At 40.0% G+C, this 16,088-nt stretch overlaps 1 long non-coding RNA gene across 1 annotated transcript in view; it reads left to right on the top strand.

Moving 5' to 3' along the window:
• The first annotated feature begins 946 nt into the window (after positions 1–946).
• Positions 947–16,088, top strand: part of LOC144333230 (uncharacterized) — a 64,704-nt gene continuing 49,562 nt past the window's right edge. Inside the window, exons 1-2 of the long non-coding RNA XR_013401740.1 lie at positions 947–1,036; positions 8,414–8,468. This is a non-coding gene — a long non-coding RNA (uncharacterized LOC144333230). The remainder of the gene's footprint in view (positions 1,037–8,413; positions 8,469–16,088) is intronic.

Genomic DNA, 16,088 nt, shown 5'->3' with positions numbered 1-16,088 from the left:
GGAATTAGCAGGATGGGGTGTACGGGAACAGAAATAAACATTTATTGAGCACTAACTCTATTCCTGACATTAGGGTTAGTGTGTTACCCAATATTATCCCCATTTTATCCACTGAGGAAATTGAGGTTTAGTAACATTGAGTAATTTGCTCGAAGTCTCACAGCTAGCAAGTAAGAAGACTGAGATTTCAAACTTCGGGCTTTCTGATTTCAGGGCCCAAGCTCGTCACCATCATACTCATGGGGCAATGGTAGAACCAGATATCCAGGAAACTCCTTTTACATCCCACTCTCTGGCTAACTGGACTTGATGAAATTTTTGGCATCACAGTGGAAGAAAGGCCAGGAAAGAAGGAGAGCAGTTTCCTGTGTTGGTCAGGACTTGCCTCATCTTGCCTACATTTTCCTGGGACTGATGGATAGGAAGTCTTCCAGCAGATGTGGCCTAAGGGCGTTGGGGCTTTACTTTTGTGCTGATGCAGGCAGTTTCCAGGCTCAGACAAACACTCAGCTGTTTATTTATCCATCCAGCAAGCAATTCTTAAGACACCTCCTTTGTCAGTTCTTGAGCCAATAAGCAAGCATGGTAACTGACCCCAACAAATCTAGCTCAGATTCAGAGATGCATAACCTGATTCCAGCAAAGCTTTTTGTGGATTATCTGGGGCAGTGTTTGTAACCTTTATCTTTCCCACTTCTCAACTGTTTCTTTACCAGCAGGAGCCTCTACCTTTGGGGAGTTGGGAAAAGGTGAGCAGGTGGGCTGCTGGACACTTAGGCTGAAGCTGTGGGGAAGGATATGGGAACCAAAGCCTAACAAGGAGTCTTGTGAAAATCTGCTCTTTCCTCTCTCCCTGTAGTTCTGTTTCCTTAAGGTAGGCTTACAATCTAAGGGGCAGCTGTTCACTTTACAATCGATTCCAGCATCCTCAGCTCCAATAACGGCCAGTTGCCACTTCCCTGCCCCAGTAGAATTAATGGAAGCTGCCAACAGCCGTCCCCTGACCTCACTGGACATAACTGTGTCCTCGGCAGACGTGAGTTCCTCCTCCGTCTGAGGCAGCCTCCTTCCTCTCTTAGGAAACCCTCTCATGTGGAGTCCAAGCTGCAGACAGTGAAGGAGCATGGGTCATTTATTCGCATCAGTGTCAACCTAAAAGCAAGAGGCAAGGCACAAAATCTAACTTAATTTACTTGAGCCAGAGTGAGGACAGCTGCCTGGAAGACTCAGATCCAAGGAACCTTGGCTATGTGCTCTCTCCAGCCTTTGTTACAAGCAGGTTTTTAAAGAAAAAAAGAGGGCGAGAGCGGGACAAGGAGCAGGCTGGTACACAGTTATCAGGAATTCTTAATGGCTGACATATTGACTAGTGTATGGCAAGTGCACCAGACAGTAATAACTTAAGCATTCCCTGAGAGTGACCCTGTGTTCTAAGAAGAGTGTTGATTTGGATTCCTGAGCTAAGGAATTGGGAGTGACCAACCAGGAGATTCACTCTTTTTCTATGAAGTACATCTGAACCCCCTGCCCACCCCTTGGAAAGCAGGTCATACAGGGGATCAAGGTCCTTTGTTTGGGGTTAACTGGAGGTTTCTAGGTGGAGGGAACTAATTGAAAATGCTATGTAAACTGCATGCTTTTTATAAATGATAGCAGCTCTCCCATCCAGCCTGCTGCCACAGGATCATCTCTGTATGAGAGTCCTCCTTAATAAACCCTATCCTTCACTGTCTCTTCTTCAGCTTCTTGGACATGATGCCCTCCCTGTTAGAGTCAATAGGGATCCCAAATGACAATTAGTGATTAGCTGTACATTGTTAAACAATAGGATGTGGGTTATAGTGTCCAGTGAGGCATTATTAGGTTAATTTAAGAGCTACTGGTGGCATTAGTAAGTAATTTCAAGAGATGAACAAGTAGCTCGAAGTGGGGAGAGTAGAAAGTAATTACTGTCTCCTTTTGATGTCTCTCTGGACCTGATAATTGAAAAGGACTCTCTTTCTTCAGATAAAAGTTCTTTTCTCATCAGAAACCCCGTTTTCTGCTTTATTTGCGTTTCCCATGAGGAGCTGCTGGTGGGGGCAGACTGAAGCCAACAAGAGGCTGTGCAAGGGTCAACAGTCCCCTGCCTCCATCCAGCGTTAAAAAACACTTTCACTTCAGGCTGAAAGTGGTAGAAATCAGTTTAAGTCATGCAAATGTATTGATTAGGCAGACCTGGTTAGTCCTTTCCCCATAGATCTTGTAGCATAACTGTAGGCAGATGGAAAAGACATGGAAAGCATAAATCACTGCACATGTTTAGGGATCACTCCCTTTTGGCAGGCGGTGAGTGGTGAGAAATGTGTGTAGAAAGAGTGAAATCAGCAGAAGAAAAGCCCTAGGATTCAGGGTTTTGGAGACATCTGGAAGGATGGAGACGTAAACCTAAGTCATAACTGGTCCTGGAAGTGAGACTTCATGACTGAAGCAATAATAATGTTACCCTGAGATTTTTTTTTTTTCTGGCTCTTGACTTCAGATTTAAGGTTATGGCTGATGGGTGAATGTCTATACATACAGGCAAGCACATGTATATGTCTTAGACTTTTGGAAGGTTTTTTTCTGGGTTGATGATTGTTTGTTAGGTTAAAATATCAAGGAACATTAGATTTTTTTTTCTCCCTGTTGTCAACAAGTTGGACCTTCATAAAACTCTAGTGGAGGCTTGCTGCTGCATAGAGGGAAAAACACTGGATTTAAATTTTGTTCTCAGCTCTGCTGAGCTCTGTGCTCTAGGACAAGCCATTTAATCTTTTCAGCTATGCTCTAGAGAGAGTCACACCTATCTTGAAGGACATTTTTTAGAAAATTATTTATTTTAGAGAGAGTTTTGCTCTGTCATCCAGGCTATAGTGTAGTGGTATGATCCTAGTTCACTGAAGCCTCAAACTCCTGGGCTCAAGCAATCCTCCTGCTTCAGCCTCCTGAGTAACTGGAACTACGGGCAAGTGCCATCATGCCTGGCTAACTTTTTTATTGTTTGTGGAGATGGGGCTCTTGCTATGAGCTCCTGGACTTAAGTGATCCTGCTGCCTTAGTCTCCCAAAGCATTAAGATTACAGGCATGGGCCATTGTGCCCAGGGCTTTTAATAATTAAGAAGGAGAGCAACTGGAAAAAAGTGATGTGAACTGTAAGGAGCTATCATTGCCTTGCAATGGTAATGATGATAATCTTTATCCTCCAGGGATGGTTGGTGCACATTCTTGCCTAGAGCAGTCATATGCACAGAATAAGCCTTCCATCTTTTGGATTCTCATGGTAAGGTTAAAGGATACTTGATAGTACTTCATGCTTAACATAACTAGACCCACTACCATGACTTATGAGGATCTTTGTTACAAATGAGTGGAATCCAATCCCACAAATGCACACGACATCCCTGTTAGGTTTTGAAGGGAAGGTGAGGGCTAAAGAAAGACTCATAGTGAGAGAGAGGGCAATTCTACAGCAAATGCAGACATTTATGTCCAGCATAAACCTGCCGAGGTGGGGGATCAGCTTAATGCCAGTGCCCACTGCTGCTTACAGGCCGGGGTACTTATTGGTATAGGCGGAAGGGGTCTGGGCAATATGGTTTACTGCCTGGGAAGATGTTGATAAGACGTTCCTATGATGAGGTAGTTTGGCCTTTGATCCTACAAGATGTGCAGTGACACTCCTTGGACTTTCTCCCAACATATGATAGGGATATTCCTTTAGTTGGGTCTTTGCCCAGCAGGGTATGATAAGGAAGTTCCTGTGCCTTGTGGTCAGGTGGTTAGGCAGAATGTTTCTCATGGCCCGAACCACCGTGAAATATTTCACTTTGACCAAGGTCTGCGAAATGGTGGGGGGCTTACAAAATGGTGGAGTGTGGACTAACAATCCCTCTTCACCTAAGACATGGTCTCTTCCTTCTAGAGAAAATGATACCTTGACACAATAATGGGTGTTCATAATAATGACCCCAAGTCATCATGAAGAGGTTAACTTATGACATTTTCAAAATGCTTAGTTGTATGAAGGCAAAGGAGTAGATCATAAGTAAGAAATGTATATAAAATGGTTTTCACATTGCCAGCCTTTTAAGGAAATATTGAAACCTCTGCTGTCAGATTTCAATTAGCTGGAAAGATATTATATGTGGAATGGCTGCTTTCCTAGAGAAGCCAAGGAATGAGATGCTGCCATGTATGTGGAAAGCAAACATCCCCATAGCCCTCAGTAACACTTGAGAGGGGGTGATTCAGAGGATGTCAAACCTGGGCATCTGGGGCCTCATTGCAACTGCACCAATTGTATTCACTTTTGTTACATTTCCAAAAGACTCAGTGAACTTCTTTGGGGGCTCAGCGCTGATCTCAGGTGGAAGGAATGGGGATGGATGGGAGGGGCTTGCATGCAGGGGAACAGAAAGCAGGGAGCGGGTCCCTATTTGAACCTGTACTCTTTCCCCAGACTCTCTGTCACTTTTTTTTCTCAGTAAATGGAAGATTCATGTGCTCTATACCTCCATGGTCTGCTGTGAACCTGTTGCTGGCGTGAATCTGTCCACCGGAGTTTGTTTGATTGGGGGCCATGTGACAGGTGTAAAGGGAGCAACCATTGTGAAATGGCATCTCCCAGAATGCAGGAGCGAAGTGCCATCACAAACCATGGCTTCTGTGGACAGGGTGTCTAGGGGTGGCTTGGGAAGAAGGCTTAGGGATAGAGGGAGAGAACCAAAGCCCTCTTTCAGCTAAACTTCAGCCTGGAGAATTTAGATCTTTGCTTTAGCTCTAAATCACCACTTCCACAGTTGGATGATTTCAAGGGACCTTAAGTTCCCACTTGCCACAGTCTTTGGGACATGGAACCTGCTTTCTAAAATAAATATTTTGGAGTTTTTTAAGATGTAAGTTCAAACATGCTCCTGAAAACAACTAGTTAAAAGAGACAACTCCCACTCCACTACCGTGGCTTTCCATCAGGGCCATGCTTGACAGAACCTGGGAGTTGAAAGGGAAGAGATGGTGACCCATGTCTTGAGTTCTGGCAGACTGGAACCAAGTGGAGCTGGGCTTGGGGAGCAGAAGGAACTGTCCTGCTTCATGGAGAACCAAGTGGTACTGATGGAAGTACCTGTTTCAGTGATTGCACTTTGAAATTGGATGGAGACCCAAATCCTTAATTCAGGGCTTACCTCTGGGTTGGTGCAATCTGTAATTTTGGCAGGAATGAGAAGGGCAGGCTGGAGTGAAAAAAAGTCAAAAGTGGGAATGTAGTGGCTCACTCTGCTTCCAGCCCTCCCTGACCTGTTGTCTGCAGACCTCTACACATTTAGAGCCTGTGTATCACTCAGGATCTCTCAGGGCCACAGAGACCCTCTCAAAGGGTTACCTTCAGCAATTGGGATTTATTGTAAGGATATCTCTGGAAACTGGGAGACCACCCAACCTGAGGGTTCCGTAAACACTGAGGGCAGATTGGCCTCCAGAGCCTGGAGTAGGACTCTCGGTGTCCAGTGGCTCTGGGGATCTGGTCATCTCACCAGCTCCAAATATTCACAGTGACACATCACTGGTTTGTAGACAGATCCAGCTACTTCAGTTAGATGTTGTGGTCCATGTGCCTTTTATGGTTGACCTTGTTCATACATTCCTTATTTTTCAGAAGGAGGAGCATTGTTTATGTTCACCCTCCTATGGTGCCAGTTGTGCAATAAATTTTGAAGGTCTTGGAGCCAATTCCAGATTATTTTCTTTTTGACAGCCTTAAAAAGGTGGTGCTTCTTTCTTTCCAGGACTTTGATCCAGAGGCTTTGACAAGGCTACTGCTCATCCAACTCAGCCAGAAAGGAGGGTAAATTGGGCACTGGTATCTGAGTCAACTTTTTTCAGGATGGTATTGAACAAAGACTGGATAGCTTCCAGAGAATCATTCTTCACACCTTCAAGAGCTGAAACCAGAAGGAGCTCAACCACTCAGACTCCAGATCTTTCAGACAATGGCTCACAAGCTTTCCCTTGCCTCTTGGGTTCCTCTCTGGCTCGCCATCCACTGGTGATCTTGTTGATGCATCTCTTTGGTTAGTTCCTAACTCCCTACAGCCCCATGTCTATGGCCAGAAGAAAGCTCAGGAGCAAAGCCCAGGAGTACTGTCTGCCTTGTTTGTCATCAGTGTGTGACTAGCACAGTGTGTGACACAGCAGATGAAGTGAATGAACCAGTAGTGGAATAAATCTCTCACCTGCTTTCAACTCACCCCTAAGACCTCTGTCTATGAGCACTTTACCCTGCTCTGGCAGGTGCTGTTGATGCCCTGCCCAGACCTGAGGTTTCAGGTTCCTTCCTTTTGACTGGCTGCACCCTTCTCAGGAGCATTTCCCTGAGCTATCTGGGGCCTCCTTTCCTGGTGGGCCCTGAAAGTTGCATTTCTCTTTCTCCCCTTTGTGCGTTATGCCAACCATGGAAGCCAACAATGGACAGATGTGTGAGGCGGGTTAGGTACAAAAGTCCCCATTGCTTGTCTCAAGGCAGGAGAAGCTCTGTAGTGCAATTTCCCTCCAGAGCTCCCCATGGGATCAGACCAAATCTTTGCTTAGTTTCTCCCCTTTCCTATTCTGCTCCCTTCACTGAATTCCAGTTTCTTCTGAGCATGCTCCTTTGAAAAATCACTTGCAAAAGAATCCCCACCTCAAACTTATGTATTTCATGCAATCTAAAATAAACATATATTACTTTGTCATTTAAAAAATATTATTTCTTAAGTATGTTCTCTTTAAAATGCATTTAAATTTTGACAAATTAGAAAATGATCTATTAAAAGCAAGGAAGTTTATAGATAAAGCAAAATTTAGGTGAGTTCAACAAATATTTTTTGAGTATTTTCTGTATGCTGGATATTGTGAGACTACTCTATATAAATCTAGTATAAATGCTGAACTCGAACTTAGAGTGAGAGTAAAACAACAACAAATAATTATAATATAGGATAATACATGAAATATTATAGGCTTCTGCAATGTTCTGAAAAAAATACAGAGGAAGGCATAATTAGCTCTGAAAGAGTTAGAGGAAGGTTTCAAAAAGGAGGGTCTAGTCAGCCAGGCTTTTCAGGGTGTAAAGGAATAGAGGGGATGTTGTCGAAGGAGAAAAAAATCTCTCAAAGACAACAGAATAAACAAAAAGCACTGAGGCATGAATCAACAAGACAGGCAAAGGAAAGTAGAAATAGATCTGTTGATATAATTTTTTTATTGTTATACTTTAAGTTCTAGGGTACATGTGCACAACGTGCAGGTTTGTTACATATGTATACGTGTGCCATGTTGGTGTGCTGCACCCATTAACTCGTCATTTACATTAGGTTTATCTCCTAATGCTATCCCTCCCGCCTCCCTCCACCCCACAACAGGCCCTGGTGTGTGTGATGTTCCCCTTCCTGTGTCCAAGTGTTCTCATTGTTCATTTCCCGCCTATGAGTGAGAACATGTGGTGTTTGGTTTTTTGTCCCTACGATAGTTTGCTGAGAATGATGGTTTCCAGCTTCATCCATGTCCCTTCCTACAAAGGACATGAACTCATCCTTTTTTATGGCTGCATAGTATTCCATGGTGTATATATGCCACATTTTCTTAATCCAGTCTATCATTGATGGACATTTGGGTTGGTTCCAAGTCTTTGCTATTGTAAATAGTGGCCACAATAAACATACATGTGCATGTGTCTTTATGGCCACATGATTTACAATCCTTTGGGTATATACCCAGTAATGGGATGGCTGGGTCAAATGGTATTTCTACTTCTAGATCCTTGAGGAAGGTAATATAATTTATAATGTCTCCAAATGATGAAAGTATCATGCAGCTATTAAAATTGACATCTTAATGGGCATTTAATGATTTTAATATTTGGAAGAATGGCCTTGCTTGCTGTGCTGGGTGATAAGAAATCTCTGAAGAATTTAAGTGTCAGAGTAGCTGTAATTCAGAGAAATCATTCTGTTGGTAATGTGGTGTGTGAATTTAAGGGTGAACAAGACTGGAAACAGGAACAAGATAGTAGCAGTGGAGATGAAGAGAAAAGAATGGATTGCAAAGACCACCAGACTGCTCTGGTGGTTAAAATAGGCAGAACTTGGCAATTGATTAGAAAAAGTGAGAGGAGGGACCAAGGACCAGGAAGCCTATAGGATCATACCAGGTTTTAGGCTGGAAAGAGGAGCCCACTTGAGTAGAGTGGGGGTAATGGGGCACGTTAGGACATGATGGATTGGGAAGTTCTTTACATATCTAAGTGGAAGAGTCTTGGAAGCTTTAAGATATACTAGAGCTCTGTGAGGGTAGGAGATACAGATTTTGTAGTCATCAGCTTACAAGTGAATGATTGAAACCATACTCTCACTTTAGGATAGAATAACCAGAGGAAGGGCTGAAAATCCTGGAGAACACCAGCATTAACAAGGTGAGCTAAAAGAATTCAGAGGCGGGGGTAGAGTGAAAATTAAATGGAAGATGGTGCTATAGAGATAGCACAATGATTAAGAGCTTGGTCCTTGGAGTCATATCACCAGAATGCTAGTTTCCTTATAGGTAAATAAGAATTACAAACAATATCTATCCACTCATGAAAAGGAAACTCTCAACAAATAAGAAATAGGAGGGAACTTCACCAACATGATAAAAAAATCTGTGAAAATCCTACAGCTAACATATTTAATGGTGAAAGATTGAATATTATCCCCCTAAGACTGAGAACAAGATAAAGATGGTAATGTTTATTAGTCTATTCAGCACATACTAAGGTTCTAGCCAGGGCAATTAGGCAATGAATCTATAAAAGTATTCAGATTAGAAAGCAGGAAGTAAAACTATCTTATTCACAAATGACATGATCTTATATATAGAAAATCTGAAGGAATCCACTTAAAAAAACCCCTAGAATTAATAAATGAGTTCAGGAAGTTCACAAAATAAACATACAAAAATCAATTGTATTTATATACACTGGCAATGAAGAGTGTGAAAATAAAATTAAGAAAATTATTTCATTCACAACAGCATCAAAAAGAATAAACTATTAGGAATAAATTTAACAAAAGCAAGGTGTGTATACTAAGAACTTCAAAACATTGCTGAAAGAAATTAAAAGACTTAAGTAGATGGAAAGGCATCCCACATTTATGGATCAGAAGACTAAATATTATTAACGTGGCAATACTCCCCAAATTCTTACAGGTTCAACACAATGCCTGTCAAAATCCCAGCTGGCTTTTCTGCAGAAATTGACAAGCTGATCCTAAAATTCCTATGGAAATGCAAAAGACACAGAATAACCAAAACCATTCTGAGAAAGAACAGGATTGAAAGACTTACGCTAATTTCAAAACTTACTACAAAGATAAGGTAATACAGAGAGTATGGTACTAGCATAAGGACAGATGTATTGGTCAATGGAATATAATTGAAAGCCCAGAAATAACTCCTTTCATTTTCAGTCAATTGATTTTTGACAAAGGTGTCAAGAAAATTCAACGGGAAAAAAATTCTATTTTCAACAGATGGTGCTGGGGCAATTGAATATCCATCTGCAAAAAATTAATTTGTTTCCCTACCTAACACCATACACAAAAATTTACTAAAATCTTTACTAAAAATTTACTAAATCTCTTAGAAGAAAACATATGAGTGAATCTTTGTGATCTTGTGTTAGGCAATGATTTCTTAGACACAACATCCAAAACACAAGTGAGAAAAGAAAAACAACCCAGTAATTTAAACATAATCCCCAATTACAAACTTTTACACATCAAAAGACACGGGCAGGGAAAGTGAAAGACAACCCACAAAAGGGAAGAAATAAGTCAGATATCTAATAAGTGACATATCCAGAAGAACTCTTCCAATCCAATATTAAAAGGTAATCCAATTAAAAAATGGGCAAAATACTTTGAATAGACACTTCTCTAAAGAAGATATGACCAATAAGCACATTAAAAATGCTGAACACCATTGTTACTAGGAAAATGCAAATCAAAACCACAATATCACTTCACACCCACTAGACTGACTATAAACAATAAGACAACAATAAGATAACAAGTGTTGGAGAGGATGTGAAAAAATCAAAATTCTCATATATTGCTGGTGGGAATGTAAAATTGTGTAGCCACTGTTTTTGGAAAATAGTATGATAATTTCTCAAAATGTTAAATATAGGGTTGCCTTAAACCCAGCAATTTCACTTCTAGGTATCTACCCGAGGGAAATGAAAACATATGTCCAACCAAAATCTGTTAGGTAAATGTTCATAGTAGCACTATTCACAAGAACCAACAGATGGAGACAAACCCAACAGTCATCAACTGGTGAATGGATAAAGACATGTAGTAGATCTATACAATAAAATATTGTTTAGCAATAAAAAGGAAGTTCTGATACACGCTCCAAAACATTGATATACCTCAAAAACATAGTGCTTCTTGAAAGAAGCCAGACACAAAAGAACACATATTGGAACAGAATCACCTAATATATATATGCAGAGAAAAGTAGATTAGTGGTTGCCTAGGGCTGAGTTGAGAATGAAAAATGACTCGATGGACACAAGTTTTCTTTCTGGGATGAGGAGAATGTTCTAAAAGTAGATTTTGGTGATGGTTGCACACCTCTGTAAACACACTAAATATACTGAAAATCATTGAATTGCACACTTAAAATGGGTGAATTTTATGGTATATAAATTATACTTTAATAAAGCAATTAATTTTTCAAAAGTTTTAAAATTATAATATTTATTCCTAACACCAAGATTGTTGTCTCCAAATACCATCTACCACTACAAAATCCCCAAAACTTCTTGGAGAAATTGCTTATTTCAGGTCTGGGCCAGAAATGCATAAGATAAGCCTAGAACACATTGTCACTCTAGATAGCAAGGACTGTATCAAAGATTGTTAGAATGATATCAACAAGTCTCAAGAGGAAATTTAAAGGGACTCATTCTGACCAAAGATAGGATATTTTATATATTGATAAGGATAATAATTGCAATGGATAGAAATACCTCACATATGCTTAAACTTCTGTATTCATAATAATTCTTTTTAAAAAATAAAAGTTGTCACGATTGAAGGATATACATAAGTCAAACCATCATTTTGAGAAAAAATATTGAAAAGAAAAATTCAACAACTATCTGGCCTTTTCTATGTAAATTGTACAACTGGGTAAAACAATAATTTATAAAAAGCAGTATCTACAGTATGACAGCTAATAAATGAAGAAGGAAAGATATAATAATACCATTATTTTTCAATTCATAATTGATCAATGGATGCTAACATCACCAAAAGAAGACAGGTAGACATTACATTTCTCCTGATGGAAGAGCCTAGCACAGTTTTTTTTTTTTGTCCTGCTCTTCAAATCCAACCTAAATCTGATCAAATATTTGGATCAAACTATTAATTTATAGTAAATACAGAGAACAGAAGAAAGTGAGGAAAAAGTTGAAGAACTTCATGAGCATACAGTCAGAAAAATCTGAACTCTGAGACATGGCATAATGAGGATGTATTTAGCAAAATCCAAAATATAGGAAAACAACCTGGTTTCTTCAATAAACAAATTGCAAGGGAGAAAAAAAGAGATGAAAGGAGAAGCCTGTAGATCACAAAAAGTTAAAAGACAAACAATCATAAAGTAGGATTTTATTTGGATCCTGATTCAAGCAAGCAAAAATATATAAAATTAATGGATAGTTAGAGATAACAGGATATTTGATATTAAAGAATAGTTGTGCTGAGTGGTTGGTTTAATGATGGTATTGTGAATTTTTTTTAAAGTTTTTTTTTTTTTTTTTCCCCTGGGTGTAGTGCCTCATGCCTGAAATTCCAGCACTTTGGGAGGCCAAGTTTGGGGGGGTATTGCTTGAGGCCAGGAGTTCGAGACCAGCCTGAGCACAATAGCAAGATCCCGTCTTTACAAAAATAAAAATAAAAAATTAGCCAGGTGTGGTGTAGTCCTAGTTACTCAGGAGGCTGAAAAAGGAGGACTGCCTGAGCCTGGCAGGAGATTGTTGCTGCAGTGACCTATGATCACGCCATTGCACTCCAACCTGGGTGACAGAGTTGGACCCTGTCTTAAAAAGAAAAAAGTAGAGTTCTTATCTATTACATATGCCAAAATATTTATGGATGAAATTATATGATATCTGAGATTTGCTTCAAAATAACAAGGGAGAGGAGAAGTGGGTGGAAGCATACATTAAACAAGATTGCCCGTGAATTAATAAATGTTGAATCTGGTGATGAGTGTGTGAAAACTCATCACACTAGTGTCTTGTTTAAAGTTCTCCATAACAGAAAGTTTTTCTAAAAATCAACTTTATGCATTTGTAGTTAGTATTAAATAAGACCATGTATATAGAGTGCTTTATCACTATGGCTGACAGATAGCACTCAAACATTGTTTTTAGCTTTTTACAGTCCCTTTCAATTAATCACACTCCAAAGAGGTATATTATTTAGATGAAGGACCCTGTCCCATATACCTTTGTCTGCCTCACAGTAATGTATTGAAATTCCAAGTTTAGAAGGAGGAAATGACAGTCTTGAAAGTCCCAAGCCTATCATGCAGCAGCAGAGCCAACGATCCCAAATGCCTCCCTAGCACTCCTAGTAAATGGGACCACTTTCTTCTCATCCTTTCTTTTATTCATTATTTTTCATTCATTTATTATGTGCCAGATATTCGATGCTGGGTATACAAATATTAATACACTAGACTCTAAATTAACTGAAAGCATCCAAAGGTGAATATTCCTGAGGGTCAAACAAATTCAAGAAACAGTGCTAAGGATCAATGGCCTCGATCATCACTAAGTCCTTCCTAACAGCCAGATGTACTGGGCACGTAAAAATGAGTGGAGATATGGAATTTGCCCTCACAAAGTTGAAAACCTGATAGGGTACATGAGACAAGAACCCAAATAAACGACAACAGAAAGCTGAATGTGTTTAAATAGTCCCAAAAAGATTTGGTCACCAAGGTGGAGAAAGTATGTTTGACAGGTGTTAAGGAGTCAGGTTTGGCTGAAGCATTTAACAGGTATTCAGTGAGACATGGAAACTAAGGCTGGAATGGTGCAGTAGGTTCACATGTGGAGAAGGTCAGGTTAAGGCATGTAAATGTCATCAGGTAGCAACAGAGAGTCACATAACGTTGCAGAGCAAGGGATAACATGCTTAGAAATGACTGGGGAAGGGTCCTCTAGCAGCAAGTGGCAGAGCCCATAGACCACTCATAGAAGACCAATCCAAGCCTGGCACCACACTTTAAAGCTCATAGCATATAACCATATACATGTTAACAAGCTTAGTGACTAATAGATTTACAAGACCTGAGATGGAATTGAGTTTTTGGAGATCCAGCTTCAGAGGTTAGCCTAACCTATTCAGCACATACAGACCAGGCCTGAACTATTTCTAAGAAAGCTGACTGCTATTTTAGAGTGGGGCTCAGCAAACCTTTTCCATAGAGAACCAGAGAGTAAATGTTTTAGGTTTTGCAGACCATATAGTCTCTTGCAACTATTCAACTTTCTGAAGCAACAATAGACCATACATAAATGGAGCATGGCTGTATTCTAATCAAACAGGACTTGGCTGTAGTTTGCTAACCTCAAGTGTAGAGTTTGTAGTCTATTCCCAGAACTTAAGTGAGCCATCCAGATACAAGTCAGTTCCAACTTCTCCCAAGGACCCAAGCCTCATCTGTCAAAGAGTAAGAAGGCTTCTTTAGGTGTATGGCCTGAGGGTCCACCCACCCACTGGAAGGCTGGTGGGACTAATTCTCCATCGAGCTTTGTGAAAGCTAAACCCTGGTGTTTACCTGCTCATAACTGCAAAGTTTGATGCATGTTATAGCAGAAAGGTATGGATATGGATGCCATAGTGATGTACAATGAAGTGACCTGCTTTAGCCTGAGAGGACACGATTTATTGCTTTGGCACAGTGTCTAGCAGAGTAAGGATTTACACATTACATTATATTTGAGTAAGGAGTAAAGACAAAATTTCAAGGAAGTTCTCACAAATTTAATGCAATTTATTTACTAAATAGAGGAATGTGAAATGTACAGGGAGTATTAGTAAGCAATGATAGTTTAGAAGCGAATGATTTGATTAGAAGTGATTTTAGAAGAAATCCAAAGCCCTTGCTCATAACCTTTCAGGTACCCCTTTGGAATTCTGATAAAAAAAAAAAATGTTGCAGACAGTTGAAATGGGACCCATGAAAAGCCATGTAGCCCCAGTTCATGATCAATGTCCCCAGAACTGAAGGCCTTTACCTCTAATGCCTGCGTAGAGTTAGCTTCTTTTGAGCCCTTAAACTAGTATCTGTTTTCCAGGAGATGCCTAATAGGAGAAATATCTAAAGCAAGACAAATCCAAGATGTTTGAATATTCGAAAATCAAATCGACATTGTAAATCAGTAATAATATCCCAACAAAAATTTATCTTGATTTTCCTTTGAGCGAGTAAGCTAAGTTTCTTTTTGTTATAAACAGAAACATGGGAATGGAGACAAATGACGGTTTCTGCAGAAAGCATATTCTTTCCGTCTAGTTCTGCAACTGAGAGAAAAAGTAATAAGAAAGCATATGGAACAAGCGTTGAAACCCAGAAGAAGAAAAATATTTAAAAAATAGCATTTATTTCTTTTTCACTAACAGAGAATAAAAATAATCTCTGTGCCATCTATAACAAAGAGAAATCATGAGTATAAAGGTTAAAAAAAAAAGGTGTTTCAATAATTGCGGAGAAATTTTAGACTTTAACATGCCATTTTAAGGATATAGACTTTGGAGTAAATAAAATAAAGTACATTGGGATGAAAAGTTTTGGGAAAAATTTTCACAGATACACCCCCACACTCATTAACAAAAAAGAGAAAAATAAAACCTGGAAAAAAATCAAAGAAATTCCCCCAAATGCCTGAGACTGTCTACCTTTTTTCTGTTCTTTCTTTTAGAGAAATTCAAATGTTGGATGGTAATGGGGCCAATCACAAATGGGTGACACTTTGTAGCTATTCACCTGCTTTCCAAAATGTGTTTAAAATTTAAAGACTTTTTCAGATCTACTTTTCAAAAAATAATGCTTTTAATAACCTAATTTTTAGTTCTTTACTGTACACTTACCTGCAAGATAGATTAGTTCATTTTTACACTGCTGATAAAGACATACCTGAGACTGTGAAAAAAAGAAGGTTTAATTTGACTTACAGTTCCACATGGCTGGGGAGGTCTCATAATTATGGTGGAGGGCAAAAGGCCCTTCTTACATGGTGGCAGCAAGAGAGAATGAGGAAGAAGCAAAAGCAGAAACCCTGATAAACCCATCAGATCTCATGATAATTAGTCACTGGACTAGCAAGAGAAAGACCAGCCCCCATGATTCAGTTACCTCCCACCGGGTCCCACGTGTTGTGGGAATTCTGGGAGATATAATTCAAGTGGAGATTTGGGCAGGGACACAGCCAAACCATATCATTCGGCCCCTGGCCCTTCCAAACCCATGTCCTCACATTTCAAAACCAATCATGCCTTCCCCACAGTGCTCCAAAGTCTTAACTCATTTCAGCATTAACCCAGAAGTCCACAGTCCAAAGTTTCATCTGAGAAAAGGCAAGTCTCTTCTGCCTATGAGTCTGTAAAATCAAAAGCAAGCTCTACTTCCTAGATACAATGGGGGTACAGGTATTTGGTAAATACAGATGTTCCAAATGGGAGTAACTGGCCAAATCAAAAGGGTAACAGGACCCATGCAAGTCTGAAATCCAGTTGGGCAGTCAAATTTTAAAGCTCCAAAATGATCTCCTTTGACTCCAGGTCTCACACCCAGGTCACACTGATGCAAAAGGTAAGTTCCCATGGCCTTGGGCAGCTCCACTCCTGTGGCTTCACAGGGTACAGCCTCCCTTCCGGCTGCTTTCATGAGCTGGCATTGAGTGTCTGTGAATTTTCCAGGTGCATGGTACAAGCTGTTGGTGGATCTACCATTCTGGGGTCTGGAGGAT

Source organism: Macaca mulatta, chromosome 11 (assembly GCF_049350105.2).
Source record: "Macaca mulatta isolate MMU2019108-1 chromosome 11, T2T-MMU8v2.0, whole genome shotgun sequence".
Lineage (NCBI taxonomy): Eukaryota > Metazoa > Chordata > Mammalia > Primates > Cercopithecidae > Macaca > Macaca mulatta.
This window is presented reverse-complemented; position numbering and strand designations above follow the sequence as displayed.